Here is a 21107-nt window from a genome sequence, read left to right on the forward strand (position 1 = left end):
CCCAGGCTGGAGTGTAGTGGCACAATCTCAGGTCACAATTCATTTCACCATTCATTCCATTCCATTCCGATCAATTCTTCCATTCCATTCCACTCCACTCCACTCCACCCCGTTCCATTTCAACCCACTCCGTTCCACCCCATTCCATTCTACCCCATTCCACTCCAGTCCACTCCAATCCACACCACTTCACTCTATTCCATTCCATCCCATTCCATTGCATTGCATTCGACTCCATTCCACTCCACTCCACTCCACTCAAATCCACTACACTCCACTCCATTCCTTTTGACTCCATCCCATTCCATTCCACTCTACTCCATTAGATTCCAGTCCTTTCCATTCGACTCCATCCGTTTCCATACATTTCTTTCGACAGGATCTCACTCTGTCACCCTGGTGGGAGTGCAGTGGCACAATCTCAGCTCACATTTCATTTCACCATTCCATTCCATTCTATTCCATTCCATTCCATTGCACTCCACTCCACTCAACTCCACTCCACTAAATTCTAGTCTATTCCACTCCAGTCCGTTCCATTCCATCCCATTCCATTCCACTCCATTCCACTGCAGTTGACTCCATTCCACTCCACACCATTCCATTCCATTCCATTCCATTCCATTCCTTTCCATTCCATTCCTCTCCATTCCATTACTTTCCTGTCTTTCAACAGGATCTCATACTGTCACCCAAGCTGTAGTAAAGGGAAACAATCTCAGATCACATTTCTTTTCACGATTCCATTGCATTTCATTCCATTCCATTCTATTCCACTCCAGTCCACTCCGTTTCATTCCACTTCACTCCACTCCACTCCTCTCCATTCCATCCCATTCCATTTCACTCCATTCCACTCCACTCCACTCCACTCCATTCCATTCCATACCATTCTATTCCACTCCATTCAACTCCACTCCACTCCACTCCATTCCACTCGAATCCAATCCATTCCACTCTATCCCATTCCATTCCACTCCTTTCCCCCCACTTCACTCAACTCCACTTCATTCCATTCCACTACATTCCAATGCATTCCCCTCCACTCCACTCCACATCCTTGCACTCCAGTCCAAACCACTCCACTCCACTCCATTCCACTCCATTCTTTTCCATTCCGTTACACTCCATTCCATTCCATTCCTTTCTTTTGACAGAATCTCACTCTGGCACCCAGGCTGTAGTGTATTGTCGCAATCTCAGCTCAAATTTCATTTCACCATTCCATTCCACTGCATTCCATTCCATTCCATTCCATCCCATTCCATTCGATTCCACTTAACTGCACTCCACTACAGTACACTCCATTCCTCTCCATTCCATTCCGTTTCATTTCACTCAACTCCACTCCACTCCACTCCATTCCATCCCATTTCATTCCACTCCATTACACTCCACTCCACTCCAGTCCACTCCACTCCACTACATTCAATTCCATTCCATTGTAGTCCATTCCATTCCATTCCTTTATTTTGATAGGATCTCTCTCTGTCTCCTAGGCTGGAGTGCAGTGTCACAATTTCAGTTCACATTTCATTTCACTACTCCATTCCATTCCATTCCCTTCCATTCCATTCCTTTCCATTCCATTCCTCTCAACTCAACTCCACTCCACTCCATTCCATTTCATTTCATTCCATTCCATTCCATTCCATCCCACTCCATTCTACTCCACTCCATTGCATTCCATTCCATCCCATTCCATTCCACTCCATTCCCCTCCACTCCTCTCCACTTCACTCACTCCACTCCACCCCACCAACTCCATTCCATTCCACTCCATTCCATTGCATTCCTTTCTTTTGAGAGGATCTCACCCTGACACCCAGTCTGGAGTGCTGCTGCACAATCTCAGCTCACTTTCCATTTCACCATTCCCTTCCATTCCATTCCACCCCACTCCATTCTACTCTACTCTATTGCATTCCATTCCATCCCATTCCATTCCATTCCATTCCACTCCACTCCACTCAACTCCACTCCATTTCATTCCTTTCCATTTCATTCCATTCCATTCAATACCTTTCTTTCGACTGGATAGTGACTCACTGTGTCACACAGGCCAGAGTGCAGTGGCACAATCTCAGCTCACATTTCATTTCACCTTCTATTCCGTTCCATTATATTCCATTCCATTCCACTCCACTCCACTCAACTCCACTCCAATTCACTACATTCAATTCGTTCCACTCCACTCCACTCCTCTCCATTCCATCCCATTCCATTCCACTCCACTCCATTCCATTCCACTACACTCGACTCCATTCCACTCCACTCCACTCCATTGCATTCCATTCCATTCCATTCAACTCCATTCCACTTCACTGCACTCCTCTCCACTCCACTCCACTCCAATCCACTCACCTCCAGTCCACTCCATTCCATTCCATTCCATGCCACTCCATTCCATTCCATTTCTTTCTTTCGACAGGATTGCACTCTGTCACCCAGCGTAGAGTGCAGTATAACAATCCCAGCTCACATTTCATTTCTCAATTCCATTCCATTCCATCCCATTCTATTCACCTCCACCTCACTGCACTCCATTCCACTCCTCTCCGTTCCCTTCCATTCCATTCCATTTCATTCCAATCCATTCCAATCCACTCCACTCCACTCCATTCCACTCTATCCCATTCCATTCGACTCCATTCCACTCCACTCCAATCCTCTCCATGCCATTCCATTCCATTCCACTCCATTCCACTCCACTCCTCTAAACTCCACTCCACTCCACTCCAATTCTTTCCATTCCATTCCATCCCTTTCCAATCCAATCCATTTCAACACACTCCACTCCATTTCATTTCATCCCATTCTATTCCACTCCACTCCATTCAACCCTAATCCATTGTGCTCCTTTCCATTCCATTCCATTCCATTCCACTCCATTCCATTCTTTTCTTTCTTTCGAAAGGATATCACACTGTGATCCAGGCTGGAGTGCAGTGGCATAATCTCAGCTCACATATCATTTCACCAATCCATTCCTCTGCATTCCATTTTATTCCCTTCCGTTGCATTCCATTCAATTCCATTCCATTCCATTCGATTCCATTCAATTCTATTACACTCGACTCCAATCCACTCCATTTCACTCCAATATATTCCATTCCACCCTGTTGAATTCCGTTCCATTCCACTCCCTTCCACTCCACTCCACTCCACCCCACTCCACTCCATTCCATTCCATCCCATTCCATTCCACTCCACACCACTACACTCGAATCCAATCCATTCGACTCTATCCCATCCATTCCACTCCTTTCCCCTCCACTCCACTCAACTCCACTTCATTCCATTCCACTACGTCCTATTCCATTCCAATGCATTCCCCTCCACTCCACTCCACATTCTTCCACTCCAGTCCAAACCACTCCACTCCACTCCATTCCACTCCATTCCTTTCCATTCCGTTACACTCCATTCCATTCCATTCCTTTCTTTTGACAAGATCTCACTCTGGCACCCACGCTGTAGTGCATTGTTGCAATCTCAGCTCAAATTTCATTTCACCATTCCATTCCACTGCATTCCATTCCATTCCATTCAATTCCATCCCATTCCATTCGATTCCACTTAACTGCACTCCACTCCAGTACACTCCATTCCCCTCCATTCCATTCCATTTCATTTCACTCAACTCCACTCCACTCCATTCCACTCCATTCCATCCCATTCCATTCCACTCCATTACACTCCACTCCCCTCCACTCCACTCCACTATATTCAATTCCATTCCATTGTACTCCATTCCATTCCATTCCTTTATTTTGATAGGATCTCTCTCTGTGTCCTAGGCTGGAGTGCAGTGTCACAATTTCAGTTCACATTTCATTTCACTATTCCATTGCATTCCATTCCCTTCCATTCTATTCCTTTACATTCCATTCCTCTCCACTCAACTCCACTCCATTCCATTCCATTTCATTTCATTCCATTCCATTCCATTCCACCCCACTCCATTCTACTCCAGTCCATTGCATTCCATTCCATCCCATTCCATTCCACTCCACTCTACTCCAATCCACTCCACTCCACTCCATTCCATTCTACACCATACCATTCCATTCTACACCATACCATTCCATTCCCCTCCACTCCACTCCTGTCCACTATTCTGCACTGCATTCCATTCCATTCCACCCCATTCCATTCCATTCTCTCCTTCGACAGGATCTCGCTCTGTCACCCAGGCTGGAGTGCAGTGGCACAATCTCAGCTCACACTTTATTTCACCATTCTATTGCATTCCATTCTCTTTGATTTCATTCCAGTGAATTCCCATCCACTCCACTCCACTCCATCCCACTCCACTGCACTCCATGCCATTCCATTCCATTACTTTCCAGTCCATTCCACTCCATTCCACTCCCCACCACTCTGCTACATTCGATTCCATTCCATCCCAAACCATTCCTCTCCACTCCTCTCCTTTCCATTGCATTCCATTCCATTCTATTCCATTATTCTTCATTCTTTTCCATTCCATTCCATTCCTTTTGACTTTTCCATTCCATTCCATTCCACTCCATTCCATTCCATTCCACTCCATTCCATTCCATTCCACTCCATTCCATTCCATTCCATTCCATTCCACTCCATTCCATTCCATTCCATTCCACTCGATTGCATTCCTTTCATTTGACAGCATCTCACTCTGTCACTCAGGCTTTATTGCATTGGTACAATCTCAGCTCACATTTCATTTCACCATTCCATTCCATTTCACTCCACTGCACTTCACTCCACTCCATTCCGTTAAATTCCATTCCACTACACTCCACTCCTCTCCACTACATTCCGTTCCATCTCATTCCACTCCATTCCACACCACACCACTCCACTCCACTCCATTCCAATCCATCCCATTCCCTTCCACTGCATTACAATCCACTCCCCTCCACTCCACTCCATTCCATTCCCTTCCATTCCATTCCGTTCCATTCCATTCCTCTAAATTCCATTACATTGCTTTCTTTAGACCAGATGTCACTCTGTCACACCGGCTGGTGTGCCATGGCAGAATCTCAGCTCACATTTGCCTTCTCCATTCCATTCTATTCCATTGCCTTAAATTCCTTCCACTCCACTCCACTGCTCTCCATTCCATCCCTTTCCATTCCACTGCATTCCACTCCACTGCACTCCACTCCATTCCATTCCATTACATCCTATTCCATTCCACTCTATTCCCCTCCACTCCATTCTACTCTGCTGCACCCTGCTCCATTCCATTCCATTCCAATACAGTCCATTACATTGGATTCCTTCCTTTCGACAGGATCTCACTCTGTCACCCAGGCTGGAGTGCAGTGGCACAATCTCAGGTCACATTCCATTTCACCATTCCATTCCATTCCAATCGGTTCCATTCCGATCCATTGCACTCCACTCCACTCCACTCCAATCCACTCCGGTCCACTCCATTCCATTCCACTCCATTCCACTCAAATTCAGTACACACCACTCCACTCTTGTCCACTCAATTCCATTCCATTCCATTCCATTCCATTCCATGCCACTCACTAGAATCCACTCCACTCCACTCCACTCCATTCCATTCCTTTCCCTTCCATTCCATTCCCCTCCTTTACCTTCCATTCGGTTTTTTTTTTTGACAGGATCTCACACTGTCACCCAAGCTGTAGTGCAGTGACAGAATCTCAGCTCACATTTCGTTTCACCATTCCATTGCATTCCATTCCATTTCATTCCAATCCACTCCACTCCTCTCCCCTCCTCTCTGTGGCATTGCATTCCATTCCACTCCTTACCACTCAACTCTACTCCACTTCTCTCCACTCCATCCCACTTCACCCCACTTCATTCCAGTCCATTCCACTTCCTTCCACTCCACTCCATTCCATTCCATTCCATTCTATTTTATTCCATTCCATTCCATTCCATTCCTTTCTGTCAGCAAGATCTCACTCTGTCACACTGGCTGGCGTGCAGTGGCACTAACTCAGCTCACATTTCATTTCCCCATTCCATTTGATTCCACTTCAATCCACTCCATTCCACTCCATTCCACTCCATTCCACTCCATTCCACTCCACTCAACCCCACTCCACTCAACTCCACTCAACTCCACTCCTCTCCACTCCATTCCATTCCATTACTTCCCATTCCACTCCACTTGGCTCCACTCCACTCAAGTTCACTCCACTCCACTCCATTCCATTCCTTTCCATCCCATTCCATTCCACTCCAGTCAACTCCAATTCACTCTACTCCTCTCCAGTCCACTCCACTCCATTCCATCCCACTCCATTCCCCTGCATTCCACTCCAGTCCACTCCATCCCTTTACATTCCACTCCATTCCACTCCACTCCATTTCGTTCCAATCCATCGCATTCCATTCCACTCCTTTCCACTCCACACCACTCCTCACCACTACACCGCCTTCCATTCCATTCCATTCCATTCCTCTCCATTCCATTCCACTACACTCCAGTCCACTCCACTCCCCTCCACACCATTCCATTCCATACCATTCCATACCACTCCATTCCATTCCATTCCTTTCTTTTGACATGATCTGACTCTGTCATTCAGGTTGGAGTGCAGTGAAACAATTTCAGCTCACATTTCATTTTACCATTCCATTCCATTCCATTCCACTCCACTCCACTCCATTCCATTTCATTGCATTTCATTTCATTCCAATCCATTGCAATCCACTCCTCTCCACTCCTCTCCACTCCATTCCATTCCCCTCCTTTCCATTCCTTTCCTCTCCATTCCACTCCACTCCTCTAAGTTCCACTCCACTCCACTCCTTTCCATTCCATTCCATCCCATCCCTTTCCATTCCACTCCATTCCGTTCCACTCCACTCCCTAGAATTCTATCCGATGCGATCCCATTCCATTCTGCTCCATTCCCGTCTATCCCACTCCACTCCACTCCACTCCATTCCATTCCACTCCATTCCATTCCACTGCATTCCATTCCGTTCCTTTCTTTCGACAGGATCACATTCTGTGACAGGGGCTGGAGTGCAGTGGCACAACCTCAGCTAACATTTCATTTCAGCATTCAATTCCATTGCTTTCCATTTCATTCCAATCCATTGCATTCCACTGCATTCTATTTCGTTCCATTCCACTCCCCTCCACTGCACTCCTCTCCACTATACTCCACTCAATTCTATTCCATTCCATTCCACTCCACTCCACTAGAATCCATTCCACTCCTCTCCCCTCCGTTCCATTCCATTCCATCCCATTCCATCCCATTCCATTCCACTCCAGCACTCAACTCCACTCCACTTAGTTCAATTCCATTGCACTCCATTCCACTCCTTTCCATTTCATTTCTTTCTATTGACAGGATCTCACTCTGTCACCCAGGCTGAAGTACAGTGGAACAATCTCAGTTCACATTTCATTTCACCATTCCATTGTATTCCATTCCATTCCATTCTATTCCATTCCACTCCATTACAATCCATACCATCCCATTCCATTCCATTCCACTCCACTCCATACCATTCCATTCCACTCCATTCCACCTCACCCTACTCCACTCCTCTACACTGCATCCCATTCCATCCCATTCCATTCAACTCCATTCAACTCCACTCCACTCCATTTCAATTCATACCATCCCATCCTATTCCACTCCATTCCTCTCGACTCTTCTCCACTCCTGTGCACTCCACTCCAATCCATTCCATTACACTCCATTCCATTCCATTTCTTTCTGTCTACAGGATGCAACTTTATCACACCGGCTGGAGTGCAGTTGCACAATCTCAGCTCACATTTCATTTCACCATTTAATTCCATTGCATTCCATTCCATTCCATTCCACTCCATTCCATTCCATTCCACTGCACTCCACTCCACTCCACTCCATTCCATTCCATTCTGTACCATTCCTCTCCATTCCATTCCATTCCTTTCTTCCTACAGGATCTCAATCTGTCACCCATCCTGGAGTGCAGTCGCACAATCTCAGTTCACATTTCTTTTCACCGTTCCATTCCATTTCTTTAAATTCCATTCCATTCCACTCCACTGCACTCCTCTCCAATCAACTCCATTGCACCCCACTCCACTCCACTCCACTCCACTCTACTCCACTCCACACCATTCCACTCCATCCCATTCAATTCCTCTCCATTCCACTCCACTCCTCTCCACTCCATGTGACTCCACTCCACTCCATCCCATTCCATTCCATTCCACTGCGTTGAATTCCACTCCTTTCTTTTGACAGGAACTCACCCTGTTAACCAGCTTGGAGTGTATTGGCACAATCTCAGCTCACATTTCATTTCACCATTCCACTTCATTCTGTTCCACTGCATTCTGTTCCATTCCGTTCCGTTCCATTCCGTTCCACTCCACTCCACTCCACTCACTCCACTCCACTCCACTCCACTCCACTCCACTCTACTCCACTCCACTCCACTCCACTCCATTCCATTCCGTTCCTTTTCATTTGAATCCATTCAATTCCTTTCCTTTCTTTTGACAGGATCTCACTCTGTCACACAGGCTGGAGTGAAGTGTAATAATCTCAGCTTACATTTCATTTCACCATTTCATTGCATTCCATTCCATTCCATTCCACTACACTCTTCTCCACTACACTCCAGTCTATTCCACTCCATCCGATTCCATTCCACTCCACTCCACTCAACTCCAATCCACTCCACTACATCCCATTCATTCCACTCCGCTCCACTCCACTACATTCCATTCCATTGCATCCCATCCCATTCCATTTCACTCCATTCCACTCCACTCCACTCCACCGCACACCACTCCACTACACTCCACTACACTCCATTCCATTCGTTTCTTTTGAAAGGATCTCACTCTTTCAACCTGGCTGGAGTGAAGGGGAACAATCTCAGCTCACATTTCATTTCCCTTTTCCATTCCATTCCATTCCTTTCCTTTGCAGTCCAGTCCTCTCCACTCCATTCCACTCCAATCCACTCAACAGCATTCCACTCCACTCCATTCCATTCCATCCCATTCCATTCCACTCAATATCACTCAACTTCAATCCACTCCACTCCACTCCACTCCACTCCACTCTACTCCATTCCACCACATTTCATCCTATTCCATTGCAATACGTTCCACTCCACTCCACTTCACTCCACTCCACTGCCCTCCACACCATTCCATTCCCTTCATTCCACTCGATTCTATTCCATTCCTTTCTTTCTTCAGGGTCTCACTCTGTCTCCTGGGCTGGAGTGCAGTGACACAATCTCAGCTAACATTTCATTTCATTATTCCATTCCATTCCATGCCATTCCACTCCACTCCAGTCCAGTCCACTCCCATTCATTCAATTCCATTCCACTGCATTCCACTCCTCTCCCCTCCAATCCACTCCACTTCATCACATTCTATCCCATTCTATTCCACTCTTTTCCTCTCCAATCCTTTCCAATCCACTCCACTCCACTCCATTCCATTCCATTCCATTCCATTCCACTCAACTTAACTCCGCTCCATTCTTCTCTATTACATTCCATTCCATTCCATTCCAGTCCATTCCATTCCACTCAACTTCACTCCACTCCATTCCTCTCTATTACATTCCATTCCGTTCCATTCCACTCCATTCAATTCCATCCCTTTTCATTCCAATCCATTCCACACAACTCCACTCCAGTCCACTCCATTCCATTCCATCCGATTCCGTTCCACTTCATTGCACTCCACTCCACTCCACTCCACACCATTCATTCCATTCCACTCCCTTCCATTCCATTCCATTCCTTTCTTACGGAAGGATCTCACTCTGTCACCCTGCTGGAGTGCAGTGGCACAATCTCAGCTCACCTTTCATTTCACTATTCCATTGCATTTTATTCCATTCCATTCTATTTCATTGCATTCCACTCCACTCCACTGCACTCCATTGCATTCCATTCGATTCCATTCCAATCCATTCCACTCCACTCCAATCAAATCCACTCCATTCCATTCCATCTATAACTCTCCCTTCCACTCCATTCCAATCCTCTCCACTGCACTCCACTCCACTCAACTCCTTTCGATTCCATTCCATCCCATTGCATTCCACTCCATTCCAGTCCACTAAACTCCACTCCACTCAACTCTACTCAATTCCTTTCCATTCCATTCCATTCTACTCCATTCCTTTCTTTCGACAGGATCTCAGTTTGTCATCCAGGCTGGAGTGCAGTGTCACAATCTCAGCTCAAATTTCATTTCACCATTCCATTCCATTCCATTCCTTTCCATGCCATTCCATTCCACTCCACCCCACTACACTCCTCTCCATTGCATTCCACTCCACTCCATTCCATTCCACTCCATATCACTCCACTCCACTCCGTTCCATTCGATCCCATTCCACTCCACTCCATTCCACTGCACTACATTCCTCTCCATTCCCCTCCTTTCAGTCCCATTCCACTCCAATCCATTCCACTGCACTCCACTCCTATGCATTCCATTCCACCCCATTCCATTCCACTCCATTCCACTGCATTCCATTCCACTCCATTCCACTGCACTCCACTCCACTCCACTGCATTCCATTCCATCATATTCCATTCTACTCCATTCCACTGCACTCCACTCCAGTCCACTCCACTCCACTCCATTTATTCCATTACACATCATTCCATTGTTTTCCTTTCTTTTGAGAGGTTCTCTCTCTGCCACTGTGTCTGGAGTGCATTGGCATAATCTCTGCTCTCATTTCATTTCACCATTCCATTCCATTCTATCCATTAAATTCCACTCCACTCCACTCCACTCCACTCCATAGCAGTCCAGCCCATTCCATTCCATTCCAATCCACTCCACTCCACTCCTCTCCTCTCCACTCCACTCCATTCCATTCTTTGCCATACGATTCCATTCCACTCCCCTCCACTCCAGTACGCTCCACTCCACTCCAGTTAACTCCACTACATTTCATTCCCCTCCATTCCATTCTATTCCATTCCATTCCATTCCTTTCATTCGACAGCATCTCACTCTGTCACCCAGGCTGCAGTGCATTGGCACAATCTCAGCTCTCATTTCATTTCACAATTATTCTATTCCATTCCATTCCACTCCATGCCATTCCATTGCATTCCATTCCATTCCACTCCACCCACCTCGATTCCTCTCCACTCCATTCCATTCCACTCCATTCCGCTCCCCTCCACTCCATTCCATTGCATCACATTTCATTCAACTCCATTACACTGCACTCCTCTCCACTCCAATCCACTCTATTCCATTCCATTCCATCTCACTCCATTCCAATTCACTCCACTCTACTCCACTCCAATCAACTCCATTCCTTTCCATTTCACTCCAGTCCATTATACTCCACTCCACTCCACTCTACTCCACTGCAGTCGATCCTATTCCCCTCCATTCCATTCCATTCCATTGCATCTAATTCCATTCCCCTCCATTCCACTCCTCTGCACTCCACTCCCCTCCACTCTATCCCATTCCAACCCATTCCATTCCACTTCATTCCACTCCACTCCACTCCATTCACTCCACACTGCTCCATTCCATTCCATCCCATTCCATTCCTCTCCTTTCCACTCCACTCCAGTCCCTCCACTCCATTCCTTTCCTTCCCATCCCATTCCACTCGACTTCAATCCACCAACTCCACTGCAGTCTGTTTCATTCCATTCCAATCCAGTCTACTCCACTCGACTCCACTGCACTCCACTCCTATACACTACATCCCATTCTATTCCTGTCCACTCCACTCCACTCTATTCCATTCCAATCCTTTCCATTCCACTCCTTTCCACTCCACTTCACTCCACTCTACTCCATTCTATTCCATTACATTTCATTCCATTCCATTCTACTCCTTTCTTTTGACAGAATTGCACTCTGTCACACAGGCTGGAGTGCAGTGGGAAAATATCAGCTCACATTTCATTTCACCATTTCATTCCGTTCCGTTCCCTTCCATTCCATTCCATTCCACTCCACTCCACTCCACTCCACTCCACTCCATTCCATTCCAGCCTGTTCCATTGCCCTCCATTCTACTCCAATCGAATCCACTAAACTCAATTCCAATCCTCTCCACTCCACTCCACAGTACAGCACTCCACACTCCACTCCACTCCACTCCACTCCACTCCACTCCACTCCACTCCACTCCACTCCACTCCACTCCACTCCATTCCACTCCATTCCATTCCATTCCATTCCATTCCTCTCTATTCCTTTCCTCTCCATTCCATTCCATTGCTTTCTTTCGACAGGATCTCACTCTGTCACCCAGGCTGGAGTGTAGTGGCACAATCTCAGCTTGCTTTTCATTTAACCTTTCCATTCCATTCCATTACACTTCACTCCACTCTACTCCATTCCATTCCATTCCATTCCTTTCTTTCGACGGGATCTCACTCAGTCACCCAGGGTGGTGTGCAGTGGCACAATCTCAGCTCACATTTCATTTCACCATTCCATTCCATTCCATTGCATTCCATTCCATTCCACTCCACTCCACTCCATTCCACTGAACTAAATTCCACTCCATTCCACTCCGCTGCACTCCACTCCTCTCCAGTCAACTCCATTCCATTCCATTTCATTCCACTCTGTACCATTTCATTCTTTTCTTTCGACTGGATCTTAGTCTTTCACCCAGGCTAGTGTACAGTGGCACAATCTCAGCTCACATTCCATTTCAGAATTCCATTCCTTTACATTCCATTCCATACCATTCCATTCCATTCCACTCCACTCGTCTGAACTTCATTTCCATCCATTGCATCCCATTAAATTCCGCTCCATTCCAATCCACTCCACTCCACTCCATCCATTTCCATTCCATTCCATTCAACTCCACGCCATTCCATTGCTTTCTTTCGACAGGATCTCACCCTGTCTCCCGGGCTGGAGTGCAGTGACACAATCTCCTATTTCATTTCACCATTCCATTCCATTCCATTCCATTCACCTCCATTCCATTCCACTCCACTCCAATCCATTCCATTCCATTCCACTCCACTCCAACCCAATCCATTCCACTCTACTCCAACCCAATCCATTCCACTCTACTCCAACCCAATCCATTCCACTCTACTCCAACCCATTCCATTCCATTCCATTCCATTCCATTCCATTCCATTCCATTCCATTCCATTACTCTGTATTCCATCCCATTCCATTACATTGTATTCCATCCCATTCCATTCTACTCCATTCAACTCCACTCAACTCCTATCCACTCAATTCCCTTCCATCCCATTCGATTCCACTCCACCACACTCCACTCATGTAACCTCCACTCCACTCCATTCCATTCTATTCTATTCCATTACATTCCACTCCTTTCCACTCCACTCCACTCCACTGCACTCCATTGCATTCCGCTCCATTCCATTACATTCATTTCTTTCGACAGGATCTCACTCTGTCACCCAGCCTGGAGGGCAGTGGCACAATCTAAGCTCAAATTTCATTTCACAATTCCATTCCATTCTATTGCATTCCATTCCATACCCTTCCACTCCACTACATTCCATTTGTTTCCAGTCCACATCACTCCATTCCACTCCACTACACTCCAATATATTCCATTTAATTCCATTCCATTCCATTCCATTACACTTCATTTCACTCATCTCCACTCTACTCCATCCTATTCCATCCCTTTCTATTCCACTCCATTCCACTGCACTCCACTCCACTATACTCTACTCCACTCCACTCTTTTCCATTACAGTTCCACAATCTCAGCTGACACTCCATTTCACCATTCCATTCCATTCCTCTTGACTTCACTGCACTCCACTTTATTCCACTCCACTCCACTCCACTTCATTCCATTCCATTCTATTTCACTCCATTCTGTTCCATTCCTTTCTTTCGAAGGGATGTCACTCTGCCACCCAGGCTGGAGTGCAGTGTCTCAATCTCAGCTCAATTTTCATTTCAGAATTCCATTCCATTCCATTCCATTCCATTCCAATCCATTCCACTCTACTCCAATGCAGTATATTCCATTAAATTCCATTCCATTCCACTCCTCTATACTCCACTCCACTCCACTGCACTCCATCCCATTCCATCCCAATACATTGCACTCCATTCTACTCCACTCCACTCCACTAAACTCCACAACACTCCACTCCACTCTATTCCACTGCAGTGCCACAATCTCAGCTCACACTACATTTCACCATTCCATTCGACTCCACTCCACTCCACTTTATTCCACTCCACCCCACTCAACTCCACTCCATTCCATTCCATTCAACTCCATTCTATTCAATTCCTCCCTTTTGAAAGGATCTCATTCTGTCACCCAAGCTCGAGTGCATTGGAACAATCTCAGCTCACATTCCTTTTCACCATTCCATTCAATTCCATTCCTTTCCACTCCATTCCATTCCTGTCCATTTCATTCGACTTCACTCCACTCCACTTTATTCCACTCCATTCCACTCCACTCCATTCCATTCCATTCCATTTCACTCCATTCCGTTCCATTCCTTTCTTTCGAAGGGATCTCACTCTGCCATCCAAGCTGGAGTGCAGTGGCTCAATCTCAGCTCAACTTTCATTTCAGAATTCCATTCCGTTCCATTCCATTCCATTCCATTCCACTCCACTCCACTCTACTCTACTCCATTCCATTCCATTCCATTCCACTCCAAACCATTCCACAATACTCCAATACAGTATATTCCATGAAATTCCATTCCATTCCATTTCACTCCTCTATACTCCACTCCACTCCACTGCACTCCATCCCATTCCATCGCAATACATTCCACTCCATTCCACTCCAGTCTACTCTATACTCCACACCACTCCACTCCACTCTATTCCACTGCAATGTCACAATCTCAGCTCACACTATGTTTCACCATTCCATTCCATTCCATTCGACTCCACTCCACTTTATTCCACTCCACCCCACTTAACTCCACTCCATTCCATTCCACTCGATTCTATTTAATTCCTTTCTTTTGAAAGGATCTCACTCTGTCACCCAAGCTCGAGTGCATTGGCACAATCTCAGCTCACCTTTCTTTTCACCATTCCATTCAATTCCATTCCATTCCACTCCATTCCATTCCATTGCATTCCATACCACTCCACTCCATTCCATTCCACTCCGTTCCACTGCATTCCATTCCTCTCCAATCCACTCCACTCCACCCTATTCCATCCCATTCCTTTCCACTCCATAACACTCCACTCCACTCCATTCCACTCCATTCCATTCCACTCCATTTCTTTCCATTCCAGTTCATTCAACTCCACTCCACTCCACTCCTCTCCATTCCATTCTATTCTACTCCTTTCGATTACATTCCTTTCTTTTGACAGAATGTCACTCTGTCACCCGGGCAGGAGAGCAGTGGCAGAATCTCAGCTCACATTTCATTTCTCCACTCCATTCCATTCCATTCATTCCTCTCCACTCCACTCCACACCCCTCCATTCCATTCCACTTCATTCTATTTCTTTCCACTCCACTCCACTCCACTTCCCTCTACTACTCTCCACACCACTCCAATCCGCTCTACTACACTCCTCACCACTCCAATCCATTCCATTCCATTCCATTCCATTCGTTCCTCTCCACTCCACTCCACACCCCTCCATTCCATTCCACTCCATCCCATTTCTTTCCACTCCACTCCATTCCACTCCCCTCTACTCCACTCCACACCCCTCCACTCCATTCCATTCCGTTTCTTTCCAATCCATTCCATTCCATTCTTTTCTTTCAACAGGATCTCACTCTGTAAGTCAGGCAGGATTGCAGTGGCTGAATCTCAACTATCATTTCATTTCACCATTCCATTCCATTCCACTCCATCGTATTCCACTCCACTCCACTCCACTCCAGTCCATTGCATTCCCTTCCTCTCCATTCCACTACACTACACTCCATTCTAGTCCATCCCATTCAATCTCATTCCATTCCAGTTCACTCCACTCCACTCCACTTCACTCCACTCCACTCCATTCCATTCCATTGCATTCAATTCCATTCCATTCCATTCCCTTCCATTCCTTTCTTTCGACAGGATCTCGGTCTGTCACCAAGGCTGGAGTGAAGTGACACAATCTCAGCTCAGGTTTCATTTCACCATATCATTCCATTCCATTCCATTCCATTCCATTCCATTCCATTCCATTCCATTCCATTCCTTTCCATTCCATTCCACTCCACTCCACTCCATTCCATTCTATTCCTTTGCACTCCACTCCAGTCCATTCCACTCCAGTACGTTCCATTCCATTCCATTCCATTCAACTCCATTCCACTCCACTCCACTCTATGCCATTCCATCTCTTTCCATTCCACTCCATTCCATTCCACTCCACTCCACTGCACTCCACTCCATTCCACTGCAGTGGCACAATCTCCCCTCACACTTCATTTCACCATTCCTTTCCATTCCATTCTGTTCCATTCCATTCAACTTCACTCCAATCCACTACATTCCAATCCATTCCATTCCATGCTATTCCCCTCCATTCCATTCCTTTAATTTCCACTCCACTCCACCCCACACCACTTCTTTATATTCCATTGCATTCCATTCCATTCCGCTCCACTGAACTTCACTCCACTCCACTCCAATCCACTCCACTCAATCTTATTCCATCCCATTCCATTTCACTCCATTTGACTCCACTTCACTCCACTGCACAACATTCCACTCCGCTCCGCTGCACTCCACTCCACTTGAGTCCTCTCATTTCCATTGATTCCATTCCATTCCACTCCATTCCATTCCATTCCTTTCTTTCCAGAGGATCTCTCTCTGTCACCCAGGCTAGAGTGCAGTGGCACAATAGGAGCTCACATTTTATTTCACCATTCCGTTCCATTGCATTGCATTGAATTCTGTTCCATTTCTTTGCATTCCATTCCATTCCATTCCTTCCCATTCCATTCCGTTCCACCATTTTCCATTCCATTGCATTCCATCCCATTCCATTCCATTCCATTACACTCCCCTCCACTCCACTGCACTGCACTCCACTCCATTCCATTCCATTGCATTTTATTCCATTCCACTCCATTCCACTGCATTCCACTCCACTCCCCTCCATTCCACTCCACTCCCCTCCACTCCACTCCACTCCACTCCACTCCACTCCACTCCATTCCATTCCATTCCATTCAATTCCATTCCATTCCTTTCTTTCAACAGGATCTCACTCTGTCACCCAGGCTGGAGTGCAGTGGCACTATCTCAGTTCTCATTCGATTTCACCATTCCGTTCCATTCCATTCAAATCCTTTCCACTCCACTCCACTCCATTCCACTCCCCTACACTCCACTGCACTCCAGTCCACTCCCCTCCACTCCACTCCACTCCAATCCATTCAATTCCATTCTATTTCACTCTACTCCATGTCATTCCATTCCTTTCTTTTGACAAGTTCTCCATCTGTCATGCAGGCTGTAGTGTAGTGGCACAATCTCAGCTCCCATTTCTTTAGACAATTCCATTCCATTCCATTCCATTCCATACCTTTCCATTCCATTTCACTAAACCCCTCTCCACTCCACTCTGATCCATTCCATTCCACTCCACTCCACTCCAATCTACTCCACTCCACTCCATTCACCTCTTCCCCTTCTATTCCACTCCATTCCACTCCACTTTACTCCAATGCACTCAAATTCACTCCACTCTTTTCCATTCCATTCCATTCCAATCCATTCCATTCCATTCCTCTCTTTCGACAGGATCTCACCATGTCACCCAGGCTGGAGTGCAGTGGCACAATCTCACATATCATTTCAACATAGCATACCATTCCATTCCTTTCCATTCCATTCAACTACTCTCCACTACTCTCCACTCCTCTCCACTCAATCCCACTCCTCTCCACTCCATCCCACTCCATTCCACTCCACTCCACTCCACTCCATTCCATTCCATTCCTTTCTTATGACAGGATCTCACTCTGTCTCCCAGGCTGGTGTGCAGTAGCACAATCTGAGCTCACATTTCATTTCACCATTCCATTCCATTCCATTCCATTCCATTCCATTCCATTCCATTCCACTCTACTCCATTGCACTCCACTCCATTCCATTCCATCCTATTCCATTCCCGTCCATTCCACTCCACTCAACTCCACACAACTCCACTCCATTCCATTCCACTCCATTCCACTCATTCCATGCCTTTCTTTAGAGAGGATCTGACCGTGTCACCCAGGCTGGATTGCAGTGGCACAATCTCAGCTCATATTTCATTTCACCATTCCATTCCATTCCATTCCATTCCATTCCATTCCATTCCATTCCATTCGACTCCACTCCACTCCACTCCACTCCACTTCATTCCACTTCATTCCATTCCATTCCACTCCAATCCACTACACTTAAATCCATTCCATTCCATCCCATTCCATACCACTCCACTCCGGTCCAGTCTACTCCATTGCAATCCATCCCATTCCATGTCACTCCATTCCACTCCACTCCAGTCCACTCCACTCCACTTCTCCCCACTACATTCTGTTCTATTACATCCCATTCCGTTCAACTCCATTCCAATCCACTCCATTCCACTCCACTCCACTTCACTCCATTCCATTTCATTCAATTCCATTCCACCACATTGCATCCCATTCCTTTCTTTTGACAGGATCTCATTCTCTCATCCATGCTGGAGTGCAGTGCCACAATCTCAGCTCACATTCCATTAAACCATTCCATTCTATTGCATTCCATTCCATTCCATTCCTTTCCATTCCATTCTTTCCTTTTAATTCCATTCCACTACACTCCACTGCACTTCTATCCATTCCGTTCCATCCATTCCATCCCATTCCATTCCATTACACTCCATTCCATTCCACGCCACTCCACCCCACTCCACTCCTTTCCATTCCATCCCATTCCATTCCACTCCATTCCATTCCATTCCTTGCTTTCCACGGGATCTCACTCCATCACCCCAGCGGCACTGCAGTGTCACAATCTCAGCTCATATTTCATTTCACCATTCCATTACACTGCATTCCATTCCCTTTCCTTCCATTCCATTCCACTCCACTCCACTCCACTCCACTCAATTCCATTCCATTCCACTCCACTCCATTCCATTCCATTGCATTCCTCTCCATTCCATTCCATTCCTTTCTTTTGACGATTTCTCACTCCGTCACCCAGGCTGGAATGTAGTGGCACAATCTCAGCTCACATTTCATTTCAACATTCCATTCCATTCCGTTCCATATCACTCCACTCCACTCCATTCCACTCAATTCCATTCCATCAAATCCCAATGCACTTCATTCCACTCCACTGCACTCCACTCTACTCCACTGCACTCCTTTCCATTGCACTAGATGCCATTCCATTCCACTCCACTCCACTCCAATCCAGTCCATTCCCCTCCACTCCCCTCCTTTCCATTCCATTCCATTCCAATCCATTCTATTCAATTCCTTTCTTTCGACAGGATCTCACTCTGTCACCCAGGCTGGAGTGCAGTGGCACAATCTGGGCTCACATTTCATTTCAGCATTCCATTCCCTTACTTTCCATTCCTTTCTTTTGACAGACTTTCACGATTCTATTTCATTCCAGTCCATTCCACTGCACTGTACTCCATTCAAATCCATTCCATTCCAATCTTTTCCACCACATTCCACTCCATTCCATTCCACTCCACTCCACTCCACTCCACACTAATGCTTTTCATTCCACTGCAACCTATTCGTTCTACTCCATTCCACTCTAATCCACTCCACTCCCTTCCATTCCATTCTATTCCATTCCATTCCATTCCATTCCATCCCCTTCCATTCCATTTCATCCCATTCCATTGCACTCCATTCCACTCCACTCCATTCCATTCCACTCCACTCCACTCTACTCCACTAACCTCCCCTTCATTCCATTCCGTTCCATCCCATTCCATTCCACTCCATTCCACTCCACTCCACACCACTCCACTCCACTCCACTCCACTCCTTTCCATTCCATTCCCTTCCCTTCCATCCATTCCATTCCAGTCCACTGCATTACATTCCTTTCCATTCTTTCGACAGGATCTCACTCTGTCACAAAAGTTGGAATGATGTGGCACAATCTCAGTTGCCATTTCATTTCACCAGTCCATTCCATTCCATTCCGTTCCATTCCATTCCACTGTGCTCCACTCCATTCCAATCCACTCCACTGCAGTCCATTCCATTCCACTCCACTCTATTCCGTCTCATTCCATTCCAATAAATTCCACTCCAATCCACTCCACTAAATTCCATTGCATTCCATTCCATTACATCCTATTATATTCCACTCCATTCTACTCAACTTCACTCCAGTACACTGAACTCCACTCCACTCCATTCCATTCCTTTCCATTCCAATACACTCCATTCCATTCCAATCCTTTCTTTCTATGGAATTTCTCTGTGTCACCCAGGCTTGAGGGCAGTGACACTATCTCAGCTCACATCTCATTTCACCATTCTATTCCATTGCAATCCATTCCATTAAATTCCATTCCATTCCACTCCAATCCGCTAAACTCCACTCCTTTCCACTCCATTACACTCCACTGCACTCGACTGCAGTCCACTCCACTTTATTCCACTCCATCCCATTCTGTTCCACTCCATTCCACTCAACTCCAATCCACTCCACTCGATTAAATTACATTCCACTCCACTCCACTCCAATCCATTCCATTACATTGCTTTTCACTCCATTCTACTCCACTCAACTGCACTCCAGTCCACTCGATCCCATTCCATCCCTTTCCATTCCACTGCATTCCACTGCAGTCCACTCCACTCCACTCCATTCTATTCAATCCCATTGCATTCCACTCCATTCCACTCCACTCCACTCCAATCCATTCCACTCCATGCCACTCCACTCCACTCCACTCTACTCAATTCCATTCCATTCTACTCCATTCCTCTCCAGCCCACTCCACTCCACTCCACTTTACTCCACTCCAAACCATTCCATTCCATTCCTTGCCATGCCATTCCATTTCATTCCGTTGCATTCCATTCCACTCTACTCCACTCCATTCCATTCCAATCCGTTCCACTCCATGCCACTCCACTTCTCTCCACTCCATTCCATTCCATTCCATTGCATTCCATTCCATT

Source organism: Pongo abelii, chromosome 13 (assembly GCF_028885655.2).
Source record: "Pongo abelii isolate AG06213 chromosome 13, NHGRI_mPonAbe1-v2.0_pri, whole genome shotgun sequence".
Lineage (NCBI taxonomy): Eukaryota > Metazoa > Chordata > Mammalia > Primates > Hominidae > Pongo > Pongo abelii.